This window comes from Antechinus flavipes, chromosome 1 (genome assembly GCF_016432865.1).
Source record: "Antechinus flavipes isolate AdamAnt ecotype Samford, QLD, Australia chromosome 1, AdamAnt_v2, whole genome shotgun sequence".
Classification (NCBI taxonomy): domain Eukaryota; kingdom Metazoa; phylum Chordata; class Mammalia; order Dasyuromorphia; family Dasyuridae; genus Antechinus; species Antechinus flavipes.
Genome location: NC_067398.1, coordinates 617784881 through 617805842, shown reverse-complemented (window position 1 = coordinate 617805842; position 20962 = coordinate 617784881). Strand labels below are relative to the sequence as shown.

The 20962-nt window shown below is 33.1% G+C and overlaps 1 protein-coding gene and 1 long non-coding RNA gene across 2 annotated transcripts in view; both read right to left on the bottom strand.

Annotated features, from left to right (window-relative positions):
* Positions 1–20962, bottom strand: part of NSMCE2 (NSE2 (MMS21) homolog, SMC5-SMC6 complex SUMO ligase) — a 253075-nt gene that overhangs the window by 186442 nt on the left and 45671 nt on the right. The gene's annotated exons all lie outside the window — the stretch shown is intronic.
* Positions 2096–13354, bottom strand: LOC127544446 (uncharacterized). Its single transcript, XR_007949445.1, has 2 exons — positions 8178–13354; positions 2096–3870 (listed from the first exon to the last, which is right to left on the bottom strand). It is a non-coding gene; the product is annotated as an uncharacterized LOC127544446 (long non-coding RNA).

Sequence of the window (20962 nt, the reverse complement as noted above, 5' to 3'; positions counted from 1 at the left end):
ACTAAATTGGTAGCAAATTACCTTCCCCCTCTTATTTCATTGTAGTCCATTTTAAATATAATATCTTTAAGTGACAATGAGCTAGTTCTAGTTGTTCCTTATTCTCTTGCAATTACAAACCTCTTTACAATTATGCAGACTGTTCCCATTTCTGGAACACACTTCCTTGTCATACTAGTTCAAAGAAATTCTCTTCTTCTCTTAAGAAATAGCTCATTTTCCTCCTCTTTATTGAAGCCTTTCATTCCTCTTTCTCCTCCCTTATTGAACCCATTAGCTTCCCCAAATCTCATGCAGTCACACAAGATCCAGCAGCAACATGTGACAGGAAAGGAGCCTGTCCTTGTCCCTGTTCCAATTTCTTATCAGGCTCTAGAATCCCCTGCCCAGTTAGATGCTAAATGTCTCCATACCAACACTAAGTCCCCGACTCTACCCCACTTGGGCATACCATCTCTTGTTTGTAAGATTGTTGTTCAGTCTTTTTTAGTTATATCCAATTCTTTGTGGCTCCATTTGGGGTAATGAGTGGTTTGCCATTTTCTTTTCCAGATTATTTTGCAAATGAGAAAACTTATGCAAATGGGGTTAAATGACTTGCCCAGGATCACACAATTATTGTCTAAAACTAGATTTAAACTTAGGAAGATGAGTCTTCCTGATTCCAAGCCCAGTGTTCTATCTACTGTACCCCTTAGCTGCCTATGTTTGTAGTAGATTATACACTTCAATGCTTATCACTTTGCCCTGCACATATAAGCACTTACAGGATCATAGGAGTTATAATCAGATAATACCTGGGAAATCATTTAGTTCAACTCTTCTTTTCAAGATAAAAAAATTAAAACCTAGAGAGTTTAAATTACTTTTCAGTATCAAGTAGCAGATAATGGGGTTTAAATGTAATTCCTATGATCAATGCTCATTCTATTATGGTCACTGCTGACTCCAAAATAAATGCTCCCTGAACTTGTCCTTTGCTTTCTTCCATATGACAGGAACTTTTTTTTTCCCATGCATAAGAATCTTTGGAAATTAAACGTGATAGCTCGTGTGTGTGTGTGTAAAAAAAAAATATATATATATATACACACACATATATATATTTTCCCTCCCCACTCTTTCCCCTTTCTCTTATGTCTTTTTCCAATAGGTGACTCTAACAAAAAATATATTCTAGCACAGTCTTACAAATTATATTATAAATTTACCAAATTTGAAATCCTTATTGAATTAAATTGAAGAATACATTTGTTTCAAAACATATTAGCTTATAAGATAAAGTAGAAGCTAAGCAAAAAAATTAAAAAATAAAATTTACTAAGGGTGTAAAACTTTATAGCTGATAAAAAAAAAAAAAGGATGGGAAGAATAGTAAAGTGATACATAGAAAAGATTCTAAATTAGTTACATGATAACAACCTCAGGCCAACTATACCTTTGACCCATCTCATTTTTTTTATAATACCAATTACTATGTTAGTTTAAACAGCTTATGTGAAATACATTCCCACTTTTTCGAAACTCACATATCGGTTTTGAAAGACAGATAAAATATTGAGGTTATCTTATCAAATAAAACGCTTAAGTACAAAGATTTATTACAAATTACATTAGCAGAATCAATCCATCATCTAATCATACCTCTCTGATAAAAGATAATGTCCTTTCTACAGACTTTTGACAGAAATTATCATGTAATACTAAAGCAATTATAAAACATTAAATATATATTCTTTAAAGTTAAAAGTTCCTTAACATTTTATATAATATGGAAAAATGTCACAAGCACAAAAGAGGAAGTATTAGAAAAAAGTACAGAAAAATAAATGTTCCAGATTTCAATATAATTTAATGCATTAAGTCGGCATGAACTATACAAATAAGGCATAGTAGTTAAATGACTGTCAGCTCAGATTTAAAGATGACTAAAGGTAAATGACATCATTCTCTTGCTCTCTATCCTTATTCCCCACCCTGTAATTGATCAGACCAAAGTGTTCTTCCCTTTTACTCTGTGTTGTTTCACATATTAGAATGTCATCTTAAAGACAAAGACTATCTTAATTTTTGTATTTGTATCCCCAGGGCTGAGTACAATATTTGAGCACAAAGTAAATACCTAATAAATGATTTTTTAAATGTATACATTCATTCATATAATGAATGGCTCTCTAAACGGGGAAAGGAAAAAGATATAATAGGAAATCAAAACAATGTAAAAATAAAAAAAGATAATAAAAATGCTTTACTATTTATAAAAAGAAAATAAGAATACCCTCACATGTAATGTACATCTTGGGATCTATTCACATGTATACTAAAATCTTAGATTGAACTGTTAATCATAACATACTGAATTTATTTCCTGCTATGAATATTCTAACCAATGAGTTTATCACATCTGCTTTATTAAATTCATTAGGAATGATATTTGTCATCTAATAAGTAAAAAAATTACAGTATCATCATAACATTTCCTAATGCATAGTGATCTTGTTTTGAAAGTCCAATTTTCTATTCAGTTCTGGTCTTTTTATCAAGAATGTCTGAAAGTCTTTTATTTCATATGCTCAATTTTTGCTGGGTCATTCCTAGTTATAATCCTAATTACTTTGCCCTCTAGAAGGTCATGTTCCAAACGCTCCAATTCTTTAAATTTTGCATTATCCTGATGTGGCTCTATAATACTTGAACTATTTCTTCCTGACTGCTTAATATTTCCTCCTTGACCTGGGAGCTCTGGAATTTGGCTATAAAATTCCTGGAGGTCTTCATTTGGGGATCTCTTTCAGGAGGTGATTGGTGGATTCTTTCAATTTCTATTTTACCCTCTGGTTCTAGAATATCAGGGTAATTTTCCTTGATAATTTCTTGAAATTATCAGCTCTTTTTTTTTTTTTAATTACAAATTTCAGAGAGTTCAATAAATTTTAAATTACCTCTCCTGGATCTATTTTCCTGATCAGGTATTTTTCCAATGAGACATTTCATATTGTCTTCTATTTTTTTTTATTCTTTTAGTTGTGTTTTATTCTTTGTTTCTCATAAAGTTACTAGCTTCCATTTCCTCAATTCTGATCTGTAAGGAATTATTTTCTTCAGGGAGCTTCTGTATCTCCTTTTCCATTTGATTAATTCTATTTTTTAATAATTTTTTTTCCTTCAGTGAATTTTTGCACATCTTTTTTCCATTTTGTCAATTCTGCTTTTCAAGGCATTCTCCTTCTCATTGGCTTTTTAAAACTCTTTTACCATTTGATCTACTCTGTTTTTTAAAATGTTATTTTCTTCAATTTTTTTTGTGTCTCGTTTACCAAAATGATGACTTTTTCCTCATGATTTTCTTGATTCACTTATTTCTCTTCCCAATTTTTCTTCAACCTCTCTTGATTTTTTAAATCCTTTTTGAGGTCTTCCATGTCCTGAGAACAAATTCATATTTTTGTTGGAGGCTTTGGATAATGGAGTTTTGACTTTGTTATCTTCTTCCGAGTGTGTTTTGATATTCTTTGTCACTATATTAATTTTTAGGCCAATTTTTTTCTGTTATTTGCTCATTTTCCCAGTCTATTTCTTGATGCTAAATATTTTGTTAAACTGGAATTCTGCTTTCAGAGTGGAGAGTGCATTGTCCCAAGTTTCAGAGGTTTACTGCAGTTGTTTCAAGAGATACTGCTAGAGACCTATAAGTTTTCAGTTCCAAAGTGATGTGACTATTCTCCTGGTCTGTACACTGTGGTCTGAGAGTGGCTACGAGCACTCTTTTTTGCCATGAAACTGTGATAAGGGTCTCTGTTTCACTGTAGCTTTAAGTTCTGGCGTGCTAATACTCCTGTTCACTCCAAGACTGTCACCCAGCACCTAGGTCTGAATAGGGACAAAGCAAGAAACAAACCTAAGGGTGTGACAAAATAATTTTCCAGAAAAGACAACTTAGAATGTTGGCAAAAAAAGGTCTTTTGTATCTAGGTCAGAGTGAACACAGTTCAGAACACCAGGACCCAGCAAATCGGAATAGATTTTTGGGAGCCCTTGAGTCAGCAACTGCTTGTGGAGATCTCAGCTCACAAATTGGTTAGAAGAACAACAGTCTCTTTTTTTTAGTACTGAAGTGGGACTCTATTGCTTTGTCCCTATAAATCTACCTACTGCCTACCTTTTTATTCTTTATTGAAAGGAGCCATATCTTTTTGTGTAGGGTAGCTCAGAGGTACACTGCCAAATAGCTCAGAGGTACATTGCCAACTACAATATCCCTCATCAACCACAAAAATTTAAAATTCATATGGGGAATCTCAATAGCTCAATCATAATTAAATCCAGGTGAAACCAAGCATATTGGAGGTGAGATTGTTCTGGCCATAGTATGATAGCAAAAGAATTAGGATCTAGAATATATAATGGCAAAATCATTAGATTTTGACTTAGAATACCCAGGATAAATCTTTTTTTTTTTTAAACTATATTTACTACATGTTTTTTACTACATACTTGAACATGACATTTTAATTTATCTGAGTCTCATTTTCCTCATTACTAAGAAGTGTATTTATTTCTCAGTCTAATTTCCACAGCCCTTATGATTCTTGAAAGGAGCAATTTAAGAATTAAAAGACACATACCCCTTTAATTCACTTATTCCTGAAGGGTTCTGTCACAAAAATCACAAAATCTTAGATTTGCAAAAAAGCTTCAAAATCCAATTCCTTTTTGTAGACTAGTATGATACAGGCAGTTTGGATTGGAATGAAATAAGATATTCAAAAATCATCTAACAAATAATAAAAAAGGAGATTTGCATAGTCATAGTATAAGAAGGAAACTCAGCAAGGACATAATTTTATTTGTTTGTGTGAAGTTACCTCACCTTTTGTTGCCAATGAGGTCCCCTTTTCTAGCTTGAGGGACAGCAACTTGTATATCTTCCTCAATAAGGATAGTATAATCAAGAGGGAAACATGGGCTTGTATATGAGCAGTGAGTGGTTAAGGACAGAGTGAAGATTCATAAGAGGGAGGGGATGATGGAGGGAACAATTGGCTAGATGGAATCAAGCAAGCATACAGAAGGGTTTGCTTTGGTGAATAATAGGACTACCTCTTCATATGAGACAAGTGAAGAAAGTGATAGTGAGGGAAGACATCTGAGTGATGAAAGATATGGAAAAGTAGAAAAGAGGGTGTTTTTGGTAAATAGTTTCATTTTTTTTTTTAATGAACTATCAAGATAAGATACTCAGATGAAAGATTGGTGACAAGGGAGGATTGAATATGGATGAAAAAGTTTGGAATAGCTGCTGTAATATGGAGGAAGATCAATCAATTAGATGATGAGGATCCAACTGGGAAGAATAATAAATGTTCTGTCCAATCAACATGATTTTGTAACTTTCTCCAGCTCTTTTAAGCAGCATAAGGATACATGAAGACTTCAGGTAATGGGATTAAAACTCAGTTGGCACATTTTGGAAAACATTTGGTAATCACGTAGATAAAGGGACCCAGAGATTCCACCACTAGGCAGATATCTAAAAAAGTCATCAATAAGAGAAAAAAAAAATCCTTATATACACCAATATGTTTTTAGCAGCACTTTTTGAAATAGCAAAGAACTGGAAACAAAGAAGGTTCTCATCAATTGGGGAATAGCTAAGTTATGATACATAAATGCAAAGGAACATTCCTACAATGGAAGAAACAATAAATACGATAAACACAGAAAAGTACAGAAAGACTTATCTTGTAAAGGATGAATAGAGGCAAGAAAACAATATAAACAATGACTACAATGTTAGAGAAAACACACACATAAATAAAAGTGAATGCTGCAACATTAACAAGAATAAGCAAATCCCCAAGAAAACACATTTTTCTTACTCTTTTGCAGACATGAGAGACAAATAGATTATTCAGATTTTGCAGACTTTTTTGATGTTTTGATTGTTTTTGCTTATTTTTTTTTCCTTTTTTCTTTAAAAAACATCACTTGTTATATTGGATGGTTCTCTGGGAAGGGAGAGGGAAAGTGATGCAAAAATAAAAAAATAACAAAATTTAAAAATCCTCAGCCAAGGCATAATTGTCAATAGGACAAGGATGAAAGTGACTAAAGAATAGAGTTCTCTATGCAAAGAACTCTACAAAGCACAGGTCTTCACAATGTGCTGTTTAATGTGATTTAAAAAAAAAAAAAGTATATGTTTTAAACCAAAATGTAGTATTCCTATATTTTCTTTTCTTCTTTTGTTTGCTGAGGCAATTGGGGTTAAATGACTTGCTCAGGGTCACACAGCTAGGAAGTGTTAAGTGTCTGAGGCCAGATTTAAACTCAGGTCCTCCTGGCTCCAGGCTAGTGCTCTATCCACTATATCACCTAGCTGCCCCTGTAGCATTATTTTCATAGGAAATAAAGGAATAAAGTAAAGATGTTCTCCCTTTGCCACTATTATATAACATATCCCTATAAATGATGCTGTTAGCAATAAGACAAGTAAACAAAATTAATGACATAGAGATGAACACAGGATAAATTGTCCCTTATTAACAGAAGATCTGAAGTTTTACTTAGAAAATATACTCCCAAAAAACAGCAAAAAAGAAAAAAGAAAAAACCCTAATTGTTAAATTATAATAACCAAGCTAGTTCATAAAGAAATTCTAAGAATTGGAGGACTGAGGACTGAAGTACATCTGGATGTAGAATACATATAACATCAAAATTTTTTAGAAGTTTATTAATTTGATAAACTCATATTTTTTCAATATTCAAAGGATGGTTTTCTGAGAGAAAGACAGGGAACTATAACTGGAAAATGTAAGTAATATAAATAAAAAGCTAAATGTGTTTTTTTTTAAAAAAGTGATATGATTACTGCTTTCAGCAAAGTAGCAGGATACAAGATAAAATCACTAGTAAACTAAAATTTTCATATCGCAATTAAAAAAAGGAAAAGATAAATTGAAAAATTGCATTTAAAATGCATAACATAACAGTCAATTTACAAGGATATCCTCAACTTATTTAAGTTTGCTATCAAAATGCTTTTTAAATAAAGGAAGACTAAAATAGCTAAACAGATATTGATTGCTTAAGTCATGTTAAGACATGGCAGTATGATGTAAATGATAACAGCAAAATTACTTCATAAATTTAGTATTATATCCATCAAAGTACCAATGATTTACTTTGTGGAAGTACAGAAATAAAGAACTAAAGATAAATAAATATACAATATTTACAAATTATGCTATATTATAATGTAAATGTATATTATGTATATTTATAAGATATATATTTAAAATAAATAATAAAGAATAATAAAATACATTAAAATGTACAAAGATCTGGGTTTTTTTTTTCTCTATACTCCCTCATCTGATGACATCATCAATTCCTATGGGTTCTGTCATCATCACTAGGCAAATGACTCCCAGATATATGTACCTAGAACTAGTAACTTTCCTGTAACCTTCATTTCTTCAATATTAATGTCTTGTTTTTTTTCCAAATACATGTACCATAGGCAACTCAAACAAATTTTCAAAACAGAAATCAATCTCTCTCCCCAAAACCCATTCCTCTTCTGGGCTTCCCTTTTGCAGTCCAGGGCATTACAATTCTTTCAGTCATTCAAGTTCCTAATCTCAGTACCATCTTTGACTCTTTATTTCACCTCATAAATCCAGTCAGTTATTCTTCTTTCCACAATATCTCTTCCATCCTCCCCCTTTCCTCCACCCACAATTGCTGCCTGAGTTCAAATCGTCATTGCCTCTGGCCTGGACTCTGACAATGGTCTTCTACTGGTCTCAAAAGCCTTCGGTAACTATCCATTATCTACACATTGACTTTCATAAAGTAGAGCTCTAATCATGTATCCATCTACAAACTTAATCAACTTCAGAGGCTCCTTATTTTCTATAATAATTATAAATAAAACTCTAGGCTTAGCACTTAAAAGTTCAATTCAGTCTTCTCTATAATTACCCACCTTCCTACACTATATTCAGCTACCTATTTGCTATTCTCAATATGCAATAATCTGACTTCAATCTTCATGCCTCAGAACTAGTTGTCCCTCCTGCCTGAAATGTTCTCCTTCCTCAAATTGGCCTCTTTGGGGGTCCTTAGCTGTCAGCTCAAGTCTTTTCTAACTTTATCCAGTACTGCCTTACCATCCAAGGTGTCATATATTATAAATGTTATGTTTGTCTTCTGGATAGAATGTTCCCTTCTTCAAGGCTGAAATGGTTTCATTTTTGGTTTTTGAATCTGCAGAAATAAAAACAATGATAGGCACATAATAAACACGTAAGGCTTATTTGACAAGAGACTATTGAGAGAAAAAGAGACTATTGAGAAAATTATTGAGGGGGAGGGGAAGGAACCAAAGGGAAGAGGGAGAGGTAGAAATGAAATGAGTACTCTAGATTTAAAACTACATTTTTTGAAGCAGTAATCATCAAAATTTAGTATTGGTTCAAAAATTGGAAAATAGATCAATAGAGCAGCCTAAAGAAGCAAAAATTGTGTACAATTGAAATGGATATAATTAAGAATTCAAGCTACTTTAAGAAGTACTACTTCTTTGACAAGAATTTCTACAACAACTGCAAAGCATTGTGGCTAGAAAGAAAAAAAGTTTTAGACCAGCTTTCTATACTGTTATGCCATAGTTCTCAATTTCCATAATTATCCTGATCCAGTCCTGACTCAGTTTCCCTGCTTCTCAATCCTGTAAAACCTCCCCTCCCTCTTTATCAGAATATTTGATAAGGATAAAAGATCTTATGTTTTAGAATATCAGAATGTCTCTCCTCATCCAAGCTATCGAAATATCAGATACCATCTTATCAAGATGCCTCTTCCCATGTCGGTGGTGCCTCCCCCTGATTATGTCATCCCATCTCCAGTGGCTCACCCCACCCTGTTAGTCCCCTTCCTGCTCTCAGCACCCTGACTCAGCCCCTGCCTCAGTCTACCCCCTGCGTCTGAGCCATGGGTATATATATCTCACATTGTTTGCTGGATTCTTGGAGACAATAGTCTCATTCAGCCCTGGGACCAAACCATGAATCCATTTGGTCCGGCATATCTCTTCCATTTGATAAATTATTAAATACTCTCTAATCTCTATTTTGCTCAGTTTCTCCGGCATTACAATACAGTAACCCCAAATAAATTCTGATTCTGATGAAATGTAAATAATTATGCTACTTTTTTTAGATAAATAAAGATAAGAGATAGTATTCATAAATATGACTGGAGGGGAATTCTGTATTAAAATGAACATCAAAGATGTAGCATCAAACTTCCATGACATCTTAGACTGCTGATCCCTTCTGGAATGTAGAATTTTAAGCTGAAAGTCTTTCTCTGAGTCCTTAAAAATCTATATTGCATATTTGAAAATTCTTTACCTTTTTTCCAGTACTATAAAATTTTTAATTGATTTAATTTTTAATCTGATTTTTAAAAATTAATTTAATTTCCAATTAAAAGCACTTATTTTCTCTTTACTAACTAACCAATTTTAAAGGGAAAAAAAAGACCCTAATAACAAATATGGGAAGCAGATATCATGTTTAATCATCAGTCTTCTAGAATTAAGTTATTCATTCTATTGATCAGGGTTTTTCAGTCTTTCAAAGACACAAGTTTAAAGTTTATTATTACAAAATAAATTATCCTTCTGGTTTTGCTTACTTTATTCTGGGTCAGATCAGGGAAGTTTTCCAAAGCGTCTCTACACTCTACTTTTTTGTATTTAAGGGATCATAATATTCCATTACACTAATATATCAAAATTTATTTAAAAATTCCCTGATAGCCACTTCTTTCTCACCACAAATATTTTTGTTCATAATTCTTTTTGTAAATAATTTTGTACTTAATTCTTTCCTTGATTTTTTTGAATGGTATAAGCCTATCAATAGTATTGCTAGGTCAAAAAGTAAAACTGTACACATATAATCCCAAATTGCTTTCTAGAAGAACTGGACTAATTCATAGTTCTAGCAACAATGCACTGGTATGCTTATTTTTAAGTAACCCATCCATTTGTCATTTTCTGTTTCTTTTCTTTTTTTTTTTTTTTTTGTTGTTGCAAACTTTGATAGTCTCATAGTATGACTTGGAACTTGAAAGTTATTCTAATTGGCATTTCTCTACTTATTAATGATATGGAACATTTTTTTCCTACATTGCTATATCTTGGAAATTTTCCCTTGAAAATTGTCTTTTCATATTCTTTGACCATTTATCAACTGGAGAATGGCTGTTACATTTATACATTTGAAATGAGATTGGCTCTTATATTTATACATCTGTAATAAAGACTTTTACCAAAGAAGTGAAATGAAAGATTCCCTCTTCCCCTATCTTCCTGTTTTCTTTCTAACCTTATCTGCATTGGTTTTATGTATGGAAAAAAAAAAAGGAATTATAAGTAATCATAGGTAATCAAAATTGCCCATTTTATCTTCTGTGGTATCTCTATTTCCTATTCTGTCATGAACTATATGTCCTGATCCACAGACTTGGGGATGATTTATTACCTTCTTAAAGAATTTCTTTAAAGAGGTCTCAGAATTTCCATTTACCTTTTCATTTTTCAACAGCTGATCTGCTTAGTTTCAGCTTTATAATGATTATGCCCTATCACTCCCACACTCTATAATGGCTCTCCCTAACCCCTCTTATCTCTCCCTCACTTTTCAGTTTGCTTTATCTTCACCCATTACAATGTAAATTCCTTGAGAGAAGGGAGTGTCTTTTTCTTAAATTTATGTATGTATCCTCAATACATAGAACACTTCCTGAAAAGTAGTAGGATTTGAATAAATGCTTAATAACTTTTGATTGATTTTATTCATCTGAGCATTTTATGATTTTATAAATATTCATCTATTTCATTTGTTATTGTTATTGATATGAGTTGGGCAAAATATCTAATAACTGTATTTTATTTCTGTTTCACTTACTGTGAATTATACATTTCAATTTGATGTCTCATGTACACATTTAAAATGTCAAATTAGGAAATGTTTGTCTATTTTAAAAAAACAGCTCCTAGTCTTATTTATTGATTCAATGTTGTTTTTTTAAACTTTCAGAATTTCTACTTTAATGTATAATTTTCCCCCCACTTGTTGATTTTTAAATCGCACTTGCATTACACTGGTTTTTGTTTTTTTGTATATGACAAACATATTTAGAAATATAAAATTTTCTCCAAGGAATGTTGTGGCTATCTTCTATTGTTTCTATGATCTCTTTTTTGACACAAATATTTGAGAACTTTCAACTAATATTATTCACTGACTTAGTGATTCTTTTCTAAATATAATTTTTTAATGAATTGTGGTCATTAAAAGATGTATTAAATATATTTGCTTTTTGCATTTGAGATTTTTTTTAATGGCCCAAAATATAGCCAATATTTTTACATAAGTCATGCATAGCTAAGAAATACAAATACTTCTATTCCCATTCAATAATACCTGTAGATCTATCATTTAACTTTATAAAATTCTATTCAGATCCTTAACTTTGTTTTTATTAGATTTGTCTAGGTCTGAAGGGAATACATGAAGAAGAATAAATTATAAAAACATTAGAAAGAGGTTAGGGAGAAGGCAGGAAAACAAGTGTACTTAAGTTGAGAAAGGCTCTGAAAGCCAAACAGAAGGTTTTGTATTTGATCCTAAAGGTGACAGGAATTCACTAGAATTTTTCTTTTTTGGGGGGGACCAACATTGTTCAGCCTTATGTGTTAGGAAAATCATTTTAGTGACTCAACAGATTTTGAATTGAAGTAGGGGGTGACTTGAAGCAAGAAGACCCACAAGCAGGCTGTTACAATAGTTCAGGTATAAAGTAATGAAGGACATCAGAGATATGATACTGTGAGAGAAGAGAAAGAGGTGTACTCAAGAGATCTTGCAATATTAAAACTGACATACCTTTGCCATTTCAGGTCAGGATGGCAGGAGTGATATGAAAGATAGTGAGCAAACAAGCAAGATAACTGGATTGGAAGTCTGAAAGAATGAAAGGATGGTATTGCTCTTTAGAGTAATGGGGAAATTTGGGGAGGTGACTGAAGGGAGGATATAAGTGAAAAGAAATCACTTAGGGTTTTTTTTAAAAATTATTTTCCCCAGTTACAATTTTTTACATTTGTTTTTAAAACTTTGAGTTCTGGATTCTCTTTCTCCTCATCCCACCCCTCATTAAGAAGGCACATGTGATGTAATGCAACACATTTCCACAGAAGTCATGTTATAAAAGAAAACATAAATTTCCCACCCCCCAAAAAAAATTATGTTTAAAAAAAAGAATATGGTTCAATCTGTATTCAGACACAAGGAGTTCTTTCTCTGCATATGGATAACATTTTTCACCATAAATCCTTCAAAGTAGGTCATGGACGACTGCAGTGCTGAGAATAGCAAAGTCATTCAAAACTGATAATCCCAGAACATTGCTATTATTTTGTATATAATACATTTCACTTTGTTTGAGTACATGGAAGATTGTCCAGATTTTTCTGAAAATATCCTGCTCATCATTTCCAAAGAACAATAATATTAAAATATAACCACTTAGCAGAGTTTATTCAGCTATTCCCCAAATGATACCATCCTCTCAATTTCCAATTCTTAATCTGACAAAAGAGCTGCTACAAATATTTTTTGTACATATAGGTCCTTCTTTTTCTTGTTTTTAATCTCTCTTGGGATTCATTCATAGTAGTGGTATAGTTAGGTCAAAGGATATGCATGATTTTATAGAACTTTGGACATATCTTTTGATCATTTATCAACTGGGAAATGGCTCTTTTTTTTTTTTTATTCAATTCCCTAAACATTTGAGAAAAGAAACTTTCATCAGAAAAATTACTTCAAAATTCTTTTCCCATTAGTATGGCAGAAATTAGGCATGGACCCACACTTAATACCATATACCAAGATAAGATCAAAATGAGTCCATGATTTAGGCATAAAAACAAGATTATAAATAAATTAGAGGAACATAGGATAGTTTATCTCTCAGACTTGTGAAAGAGAAAGAAATTTGTGACCAAAGATGAACTAGAGACCATTACTGATCACAAAATAGAAAATTTTGATTACATCAAATTAAAAAGCCTTTGTACAAATAAAACTAATGCAAACAAGATTAGAAGGGAAGCAACAAACTGGGAAAACATCTTCACAGTTAAAGGTTCTGATAAAGGCCTCATTTCCAAAATATATAGAGAATTGACTTTAATTTATAAGAAATCAAGCCATTCTCCAATTAATAAATGGTCAAAGGATATGAACAAACAATTTTCAGACAAAGAAATTGAAACTATTTCCACTCATATGAAAGAGTGTTCTGAAAAAAAAAAAAAAAAAAAAAAAGAGTGTTCCGAATCACTATTGATCAGAGAAATGCAAATTAAGACAACTCTGAGATACACTACACACCTGTCAGATTGGCTAAGATGACAGGAAAAAATAATGATGAATGTTGGAGGGGATGTGGGAAAACTGGGACACTGATGCATTGTTGGTGGAGTTGGGAACGAATCCAACTATTCTGGAGAGCAATCTGAAATTATGCCCAAAAAGTTATCAAACTGTGTATACCCTTTGATCCAGCAGTGTTTCTATTGGGCTTATATCCCAAAGAAATACTAAAGAAGGGAAAGGGACCTGTATGTGCCAAAATGTTTGTGGCAGCCCTGTTTATAGTGGCTAGAAACTGGAAAATGAATGGATGCCCATCAATTGGAGAATAGCTGGGTAAATTGTGGTATATGAATGTTATGGAATATTATTGCTCTGTAAGAAATGACCAGCAGGATGAATACAGAGAGACTTGGCGAGACTTACATGAACTGATGCTAAGTGAAATGAGCCGAACCAGGAGATCATTAAATTTCAACAACAATACTGCATGAGGAACCAGGAGATCATTATATACCTCAACAACGATACTGTTTGAGGATACATTCTGATGGAAGTGGATCTCTTCGATAAAGAGAGCCTTAATTGATCAAAGATGGACAGAAGCAGCTACACCCAGAGAAAGAACACTGGGAAATGAATATAAACTGCTTGCATTTTTGTTTTTCTTCCTGGGTTATTTATACCTTCTGAATTCAATTCTCCCTGTGCAACAAGAAAACTGTTCGGTTCTGCACACATACATTGTATCTAGGATATACTGCAACCCATTCAACATGTAAAGGACTGCTTGCCATCTGGGGGAAGGGGTGGAGGAAGGGAGGGAGGGGAAAAAATCGGAACAGAAGTGAATGCAAGGGATAATGCTGTAAAAAATTACCCTGGCATGCGTTCTATCAATAAAAGGTTATTAAAAAAAAAAAAAAAAACAACAATACTGCATGAGGATGTATTCTGATGGAAGTGGATTTCTTTAACAAAGAGAAGATCTAACTCAGTTTCAATTGATCAAGGATGGACAGAATCAGCTACACCCAAAGAAAGACACTAGGAAATGAATGTAAACTATTTGCATTTTTGTTTTTCTTCCCGGGTTATTTTTACCTTCTGAATCCAATTCTCCCTGTCCAACAAGAGAACTGTTCAGTTCTGCACAGGTATATTGTATCTAGGATATACTGTGACATATTTAACATGTATAGGACTGCTTGCCATATGGGGGAAGGGGATGGAGGGAGGGAGGGGAAAAATCGGAACCGAAGCGAGTGCAAGGGATAATGTTGTAAAAAATTACTCTGGCATGGGTTCTGTCACTAAAAAGTTATTTAAAAAAATTCTTTTCCCAAACTATTTCTCCCCATTTATTCTATTCTTTCTCTCCTTTCATCCTGACCCTCCTCAAAAATATTTTACCACTGACCACCCTTTCCTCAATATGAACTCTCTTCTATCACCCTCCTTCCTTATTATATCCTCTTGCTCTCTTATTTTCCTGCAGGGTATTATAGATTTTCATACACACATTGAATGAGTATGTTATTTCCAATTTGAATCAATTTTGATGAGTAAAGTTCACTCACTTCCCCTCTTTTTCTATCTTCCTCCCCTCCATTGTAAAAGTTTTTACATTTCTCTTTTATGGCAGATAATTTACACCATCACACCTCTTCCTTTTCTTTCTTAGTACATTCTTTTCTCACTCCTAATTGTTTTCTTAGATATTATCCCTTCACATTCAATTAACACCTGTGCCTATATAGTCCTCCTAATTACCATAATAATAAGAAAGTTCTTATTAGTTACAAGAATTATCCTCCCATGTAGCAATGTAAACAGATAAACTTTAAGATCCTTATGATAGCCCTTTCCTGATTACCTCCTTAAGCTTCTTTTGAATCCTGTATTTGAAAACCAAATTCCATTCAGCTCTTATCTTTTCATCAAGAATACTTGAAAATCTTCTTTTTTCAGTGAATATCCACATTTTTCCTTGAAGAATTATACTCAGTTTTGCAGGAGAGGGTGATTTTTTATTGCAACCCTAGCTTTATTCATCTAGAAGATCATATTTCAAGCCCTCTGATACTTCAATGTAGAAGCTGCTAAATTTCATGTTATCCTGACTGTGACTCCACTATACTTGAATTGCTTCTTTCTGGATACTTGAAATATTTTTTCCTTGACTTGGAAGTTCCAGAATTTGGCTATAATAATCTTGGGAGTTTTCATCTTGGAACTGAATGTGGATCACAACATAGTATTTTCACCATTTTTTTGTTGCTTGCTTTTTTTTCCTTTTTTGATCTGATTTTCCTTGTGTAGCATGATAAACATGGAAATGTGTGTGTGTGTGTGTGTGTGTGTGTGTGTGTGTGTGTAATATTATTCTCTAAAATATAATGTTCTCTGGGAGCAGGTTTCTTGGGGGGCTTCTAGAGGCAGCCTTCATTTCAGCTCAGTGTAATCACCCCAAATGCAGCCAAATGAACTCCAAGTTGAGATCCTTTATTGTCTCCTTCAAAATAGCCTGGTTAGCTTTCTTAGAGGCCTATCTCTCTCCTGGGTTCTGAGAGCTTTTGCCGCTAGTCCTTTGTCTCTGCCAGCTTCAGCCTCTCTTCCATGAATCTCCAGCCAGCACAGGGGTGGAAGTTGGAATGAATCTGACTCTGCCTCCGAGAGTGGGTTTGTGGGCTTCTGTGTCTGGCCCTAAGAGCTTCTGCTTATATACTGCACAATGAGTACATGCCAATCATTACATCACTAGGAAACCATTATTTGTTGTAGGATTAAATCAATGCCAAATTAGATTTAACCATTGTCTCTTCAATTCCACTTAGTACCTTGTTTCAAGTTCTGGCCTATAACATCTCCTTGTAAGAGCAGATCAATCCTACTGAACAATGATAAATTAGATAATTATTGTCTCTATCAATTCCACTTAGTACCTTGTAAGAATCATTATATATATATATATAATACACACACACACACACACACACACACACACACAAAAGAATTGGACATGTTTAACATATATTGGATTATTTGCTGTCTAGAGGAAAGGGTGAGGAGAAAGGAGGAAGAAAATTTTGGAATACAAGGTTTTGTAAGGGGGAATGTTGAAAACTGGAAAATATTTTCAATATTTTGGGAAAAAAAGCTCTTATTAAAAAAGAAGAAGAAGAACAGAGAGTATTTTAGTCTAAACAATAGAATTTTATTTTATTGCTAGATCATGACTTTGGGCCAGCATTTTGACTTGTTGCCTGAACTTATGCATTTCTTCTTTCCATCAAGATGATCTATAATTCATACTGTTGTACTAGAATTAGAGGTCCTCTGTAGTATCCCACCTGTGTGGCCCTCAGAAAGTCATTTCTATTCTCTGGGTCACTTTTTCAAACTTGCAAAATGAGTAGTTTGAATTGGATAGCTTCTAAGGTCACTTCTAATTGTCTAACTATGATGCTATAACTATGACAATATCACTTGTTTTTAGATTCAAAATCAATCAGTAACCATTCACTCAACACTTCCAACACTCAAGTTTCCTTAATTCTAAAACAAGGATAATAGCATCTAGTGTTATTGTGAGGATCAAAATATTTAGCTCAGTGTCTAGCACACACCAAATGTTTAATGCATGTTTATTTTATTATTTTTCTTTATGTTTACTGGCTTGTAATAATAGACCTTAAAGTGTTTTATAGCTTTAAAATCTATTAAAATGAAATATGTCCTATTTCTGCTAAAACACTCATTTTACCTAAACAATCAAATCACAAAATTTTGACAATCTTTAATACTTCATGATGGAGCCACACTTTTATTACATTAGATAGAAAATTACCTTTTTACAAACAGTCCATTTTTCCCAGTGGCATCTTGGTAACAGCTTATGTTTTCAATGGGGTTTAAATCAGTTACCAGAGTAGGGAAGCCTGTTAATCTCTTTCTGTCTTTAGGATAAATTCCTTAAACTCTGGTAACAATAAAGAGTTGCAAGGAAGTAAAAATATTTGGGAATTTCTGCTTTTTCTCAGTAAATCTATTCTTTCTCAAAGTTCTTCTTTCCTCAATGGGGAAAAAAGTTCTAAGTTAATGGAAGTAAAAGAAAAATCCCCCAAACATTTTTCTGGGTAGTTTATAGAAAATCAATTCTTATTGACTTACTAATACTTGTTCAGACATCAATCCTCCCTTCAGTGAAAAAGTTTTAACCAAAAAAACAACACTTTTCTAAATCTTCAGTACTCCAGTATTTGCATTTCTTTTGATCTGACAAATTCTTTTCATATCAACAGCTGCTTTACTTTGTTTTAAAATGGTCATCTTTACTGGTAATCTTCCATTACCAAGAAACCTGTGCCATACTGTAGTAGGTGACTTATTCCACCTTCCCATTCCTTCTGAAGGTCTTTCTTTTCTGAGTTATAGGCTTCTTCATTTTCAACTGCACTTTTGCATGCAATCCAGTACAACTAAATTTAGTTGGTTTGAATGGTCTTTGAAAAATTTAAACTTCTGCATATCAAAAACTGCCACTAAACATCACTGGAATATCCTCTATAGCAGATTTTTAAAACTTTTTTGCACTTACGATCCCTTTTCACTGAAGAAATTTTTACATAATTCAGGACATATAGATATACAAACCGAACATTTACTGATATAAATCATAATTTCGTGACCTCCACATGTAGTTTCAAGCCCCCCTAAAGAGTCCTAAATCAGTTTTAAGAAGCTAGGCTATATTAGAGTTATAACTTTTTGTGTTTTCTTTGGCATCAGAATTTTATTTCTCTTATTTAAAAGATTGCTTATTTCTGTGTGTATTTAATCTGTCCTTGCCCTTGACCCTCGTTCATTTAAACAAGGAAAAAAAAACTATCATAAACATAGTTCAGCAAAACAGAGTTTCATAATTCTCATGCCCAAAAATGTATGTCACTCTGTGCATATTAAATCAATTACTTCTCTGACAAGGAGTTAGTTCCATGTTTCATCTTCAGTCTTCTGGACTCAAGGTTTATCATTGCATTGATCAGAGTTTTAAAAATCTTTTAAATGTTTTTTCCTCTATAAAGTTATCTTATTAATTGTTTACCTAGTTCTTCTTACTGTGCTCCTCATCAGTTCATAGAGGTCTGTCTTCCCAGTTTCCTTTGAAATTGTCCATTTCAACATCATTTTATGAAATAAAATTATTCTGTTCATTCTCATATCATAATTTGTTTAGCTATGACTTAACAGGACACTCTCAAGTTTCTGGCCTCTATGAAAAGATCTGCTAACTATATTTTTGTATATGTATACAGTTTCCATCTTTCTTTGGTCATTTTGGGGCACAGACTCAGTAACAATATAGTTAGAACAAAAGATATTTATTAAGGAAAAGGGGAATTTATTTAAGGAAACTCAGGTGGATTGGAAAGAAACTTATACACCAACTTAGTATAATAATAATGGCACAGAATAAGGTTGGATCAAAGTGTAGGTAACTGAGAAGGAATAGCAAAATCTAGATAGTCTATAAGAATAGTATTAATATTAAAGCTCAGAATGACATGGGTTTGCTCAGGAACACAATATACATCAAAAAGATTTTTATGCTATAATGGGGTAAAGAACAAGAACAAAGGGTTAAGATAGTGCTGAAAGGACAGGGTCATATTGACTAACAGCAGTGAGTTTAAGTATTATTCCATTCTTGTTTTTGCTTCTGCTGAATAAAATGACATGTGGGCTGGAAAGGAAAGAACATATAGCTAAGAGGAAGCTAAAGCATAAGGCAAGCAAAAAGAAAATAAAAGAGAACCTGGAGAGCACTAAAAGAATTGTTACCAGACTTATTGCAACTGAAGGTACAGAAATGATGTGTGACTACAGACCCATTGAGAATAACCCTTGCAATAATGTTGTAAAAAAAATTACCTTGGCATGGATTCTGTCAATATAAAGTAATTATTAAATAAAAATTAAAAAAAAAAAAAAAAGAGAATAACCCTTGCAGGGTCACAGGCAAAGACCATGAGAGCAACAGAATGATATATATCGCATAGAGAAACTTGGCCTTACAGTTTGGAAGACCAGAGTTCAAGTCACCACACAAACAGTACTTACTGTAACCTTGGGAAGGTATATTAACTTGCTCTAGGCAATTTTCTCGAATTATGAGGTATGAATTACAAAGCAACTTTTGTCACTGAGATTTACATTCAATTAAGAAATTACAGGTTCAGATAAAATTATATATATGTATATTTTTAAAGAATTAAACATTTTTCTATCTATTAACAAAGATAGATTTCACTAAAATCTAGGTAAACTTTATAAAACATTCTCAATATATCTATAGGTAATACCATAAAAAAAGGAATTAAAGGTATTCTGATATGATCAACACTTGATAAACACACTAGTTCTTTACCATTACTTTCCTTTTCTTGATAGTTAAAAATCATCCTTTTGATGTTACATCTAGAAATCTGCCAGGCAGCCCTTTTTGTAGTGGCTAGAAACTGGAAAGTGAGTGGATGCCCATCAACTGGAAAATGGCCGAGTAAATTGTGGTATATGAATGTTATGGAATTTTATTGTTCTGTAAGAAATGACCAGCAGGATGAATACAGAGAGACTTGGAGAGACTTACATGAACTGATGCTAAGTGAGATGAGCAGAACCAGGAGATCATTATATACTTCAACAACAATACTATATGAGAATGTATTCTGATGGAAGTGGCTTTCTTCAACGATGAGAGGATCCATATCTGTTCCAATTGATCAGTAATGAAGAGAACCAGCTACACCCAGTGAAAGAACACTGGGAAATGAGTGTGGACCATAACATAACATTTCCACTCTTTCTGTTATTGTTTGATTGCATTTTTGTTTTTCTTCTCAGGTTATTTTTACATTCTTTCTAAATCTGATTTTTCTTGTGCAGCAAGATAACTGTATAAATATGTATACATATATTGTATTTAATATATACTTTAACATATTTAATATATATGGGACTGCCTGCTGTCTGGGGAGGGGAGGGAGGGGGAGGAAGGAAGGAGGGGAAAAGTTGGAACAGAAAGTTTTGCAAGGATCAATGTTGAAAAATTACCCATGCATATGTTTTGTCAATAAAAAACTATTAAAAAAAAAGAAAAGAAAAGAAAAAAAATCTGCCAGAAGAGTAGCTTGACCATTATTCCAGTTCAATGGAAAATAGTTTGGAGAGTTTACTCCCTCCTCCCCTTCCTCCTGTTCATTCTTTGTCTCTGTCTCTCTCCTTCCTTCTCCCCACTCTCTTGTCCTTCTCTCTCAATCCCCCCCCCCTTTCTCCCTCCATCTCCTCCATTATTTTGTTATAATAAACAGAAGGAATTTAGTCTGGTATAAAATAAACTAAATGCTCCTAACAATCCCTCTTAATTCCTCCCCCAAACTCCTAACTCCTCCCAAAGCATCCACATATAAATGGCTAAGAAACCCAGTGAAGTCTTCATT